Source organism: Belonocnema kinseyi, chromosome 8 (genome assembly GCF_010883055.1).
Source record: "Belonocnema kinseyi isolate 2016_QV_RU_SX_M_011 chromosome 8, B_treatae_v1, whole genome shotgun sequence".
Classification (NCBI taxonomy): domain Eukaryota; kingdom Metazoa; phylum Arthropoda; class Insecta; order Hymenoptera; family Cynipidae; genus Belonocnema; species Belonocnema kinseyi.
The window spans coordinates 64,163,163-64,167,166 of NC_046664.1; positions in this window are offsets into that span (position 1 = coordinate 64,163,163).

Genomic DNA, 4,004 nt, shown 5'->3' on the forward strand with positions numbered 1-4,004 from the left:
TTTTATTTACAAAAAAAGTTTTTAGGTTCAAAAAAATATTCAGTGAACTGAAAAACTGTGGTCGGTAATATAGGTATTTAGCTGTGTCACATGCCCTTAAAGACTTAATTTCTGATTTTAAAGTTTCGACTATTCGAACATTGAATAATTATAAATATAAAATTTTGCGATATACTGGTCAGTCAGTAATAATAATATTACAAATTTATGTGATAAAAATAATGTAATAATAATATGTTCGAATCCCGCTGGAGCTAGAGAATATTTTTTCTCAGTTTGTGTAATATTTATTTTTACATAAATTTTAAATATTATTGTTATAAACTCACTAATATATCGAAAAAATTAAACACCTATAATTATCTTTGTTTGAAGTTGAACTACTTCAAAAAAATTATTTTTTGAAGAAGATTCATAATTTTAGTAGAAAATTGATTTCCTCGGGTTGAAAATTCAACTCTTTTGTAGATAATTACTCTGTTTTGCTACAAAATTCAACAATTTTGTTTAAAATGTAGCTGATTGGTTGATATTTAAAATACTTGGTTAAAAATTCACTTCTTTACACGGAGAAAAATAGATATTGATAAGCAGATATTAAAAACTTTGATATTTAACCATAATATATAGATATTACGGCATACTATTTAATATCTTCTATTCAATATACAAAATATTAAGGGGCAATATCTGTTTATATTGAAAGTATAAAATATGTGATATTAACAGTTAATATCGAAGATATTAAAAAAGCTAAATTTTATCGGAGCAAGGTCGCTGACGTGTGGCGTGGCGACAAAAGATTTTGTCTGTATCTTGAGCTTTCATCGTGTGTATTGTGGTTTTTCGGATATCTATTGCACTATAAGTTTTGGTGAAAAATGGATTAAATGTTTTTGGATATATTATCATTTTCTCAAGAAAATGAGGACTCAGCTACAGGCATCTTTCATATTAGCCTTGAACAGTGTGTTATCTGTTCAACACAAAAATCGCATAATTATGCAAAAAGGCGAATGCTTGAGGATTCGGATTTTCAAAACAGAGGACTACGATATTAACATTCTTTTGCATTTTACAGAAAATGGCATGCTTTACAGGTAATTTTTGCAGAATTAAAAAATATTTCTTGAATATCTTAGATTCTGCCCTTTAATATCTTGGATATTGTTAGTTAAAATCTTCTTTTTAATATCTATGGATGCTCTACTTCAGTATCTAGATTCCTGTCCCATAGTTAAATCGCTAAGATATTACCTATTAATATCTAGATAGTCTGTGCTAACATCTATTTTTCTCCGTTTAAGATTTACTTTTTTGGTTGGAAATTTAATTTCTGTTCCGAAAATTCTTTTCTGTTTTAGGTATTTGGTATTCAGGTATTTATAGGAAAGGATTAAACCTAATTTCATTTTTGAAAATTTAATCTTTTTTGGTTGAAATTTAATGATTCTATTTTTAGGTCAAAAAATAGACATTATAGTTGAAAATTAAACTATTGGCTCACTATTGGCTCGAAAGTATAGTATTTGATGAAAAATTTAACTAGTACAGTCCATCTTCTCAATAATGCCGCAATCGGACTTTTAGAGGTATAACTTTTCTCGGAATGAGGTTCCCCCACCAGTGTTACGCTCTAGAGCGCTCACGAATATCAGAAGCCCTTTCTCAATAGTACCGGACTGGCCATAATGTCTCGTTCAGGATTAAAAGTGTAAATTCGTATAAACTTTACGCGGCATTATTGATAAAAGTCGAGTCGGAACTTTGAGCGAGTAAAAGAAAGCACAGGTGTAGGGGTAGAGCCCGAGGTCGGATTAGGATTAACGGTACTATTAAGGGTGACACTATTGAGAAGGTGAACTGTACTTTCGAGTTTTTTCTACCTTCCTGGAGATCCTCTAGGGAGAGTTGAGACACATTTGCCTTTCCAATAGTCGCCTCTGATTTTTTCATGGGACGCGAAAAGTTTGAACAGTTTTATTTCTTATTAATTCTTTTTTTTTTAATGAAATTTGTAAAGTATACGTGTTTCAAAGTGAATATTATTTGTCCCTAACCTTAATAACTAACCTTCTCAATCATTTATCATGTTCTTGTGCGAGTTCTGTCTCTTTTATGTATTAAATCCGCTTAAAAATAAAATTGTGATTTGAAAATAGCGCTAACTCGTGCAAATTAAAACTCATGAAAGTTTAACTAGTTCCGGTACAGCGGCACCAATCAGATTTGGGTTACCCTCTGTCCTAACTCTTCCTTGAGGATCTCTAGAACAGGCCTCGTGGAAAACGTTTCTTATTATTAATTACTTAATTTGAGTTTTAAACAAAAATCTTTATTTAGTTCCAGTGTCGGGGGTTGCCTGAAAATAGCCTTGGAACTAAAGCGCGGGAATCGAAACGTGAAAAGTTAGGGCGCCTGAACCGTTTCCAATTGGAATATATAATGTTATGCAATACGCTCAATTGTATACTCACGCACTGCGGCCCTTCTAATGCGACAGTCGCAACCGCTCTCGCCCTTCTCTCCTGAGAAACTGCAGGGGGCCAGCAGTTCTAAGAAGAAATAAACCTTGGAGAACTAAAACGCGGTTCTGGTGTATTGATTTGACCCAGGCTCGTAGTCAGAAATTTGGTTCATGGGGACCCTAAATATAGTTATAATTTAGATTTTTTTCACATCTATAGGAAAATTGAAGGATTCGCGGAATTTCGCGTTGGGGGGGGGGGGGTCCCTACGGCTGGCTATAGCCCTGAGTCCATCATTAATACTTAACTTGTTTTGAGAAAAAATATAGTTTCAACGAAATAGAGGGACAAATTTAATTTGCGGTCAAACGTCCTTTTTTAGAATAACACTCTTCATGCTATACAAAAAAAAGATTTTTAAAGACTTTTCCAAACATTTAATTAAAATTGCAAAACTTTTAGTGTGCTCTAATTTTTATGTAAGTTTTAGAAATCCATAATACTTTTTGTTTATAAAGATTTAAGTTGTTATATTTTACTGAATATTATAAAAGATACATTTTTTAGTAATATCAGTAGCCATTCTGGCGATTAAAGAAAATTAAAATGTGACGAAACCTTAAGTTTGAACATTTTATCACGAGAATTATTTATAAAAAATGTTATTGTTAACTTTTCTAATATTTTTGTGACTAGCAGTTACTCATCCAATAGCTTAAAACATTTCCAGTGCAAAAACAAAAAAATTTCTATGCGAAGGGTCCAAAATGTTGAATTTCTTTACATAATTTGTTTACAAAATTTTAATTGTTGTATTTTATCAAAGATTATTAAATATTTATTATTTTAAGAAATACCTGAAGTCGCTCTGACGATTGAAGGATATTATAATTTGAAAAAATCTGAAATTTTAATATTTTGCCATAATAATTGTTTATAACAATGGTTATTATAACAGTTTAAACTATTCTTGTAATTATATATCATTCCTACATTAATATGAAGCACTTTTAGTAAACAGAAATTTTTTTACCTATAATAAGACTATTTGCTAATTTATTCATAAAATTTGTTTATAACAAATAAATGGATTAATGAGCAAATTATTTGTATTCTATGAGTCCCTAAACATTCATTTAAGGTAATATAAAGTTTACCTAATCAGTTATTAAAGCGTAAGAAATTGTTCTGTAAAAAATTTCAGTTTTTCTATACTTTGAGTGAAAAAATTATTAATAAACAAGTAGAAGAGACAAAAGTTCAGAGGGTTAAGCTCTTCAGAATTTAATGAACTTTAGTTTAAAAAACAAATTAACAATCGGAACAAAATTGAAGGCTCTGGACATTTTTAAACGAAAAAAAGTGTATTTCCTCCCACTGTGCGCTGGCTCGCGAGCCGCCAAACACTGCTTCTTGGAGCCGGAAAAAACATGCGCGACATAATTTTTTAGAGTAGCTTTTTTCGAAAGTTTGACTATTTTGTCTTAAAAAACTAAGGGTCCTACGAAAAAATCAGTGTAGTACTTTTCCTCTTAA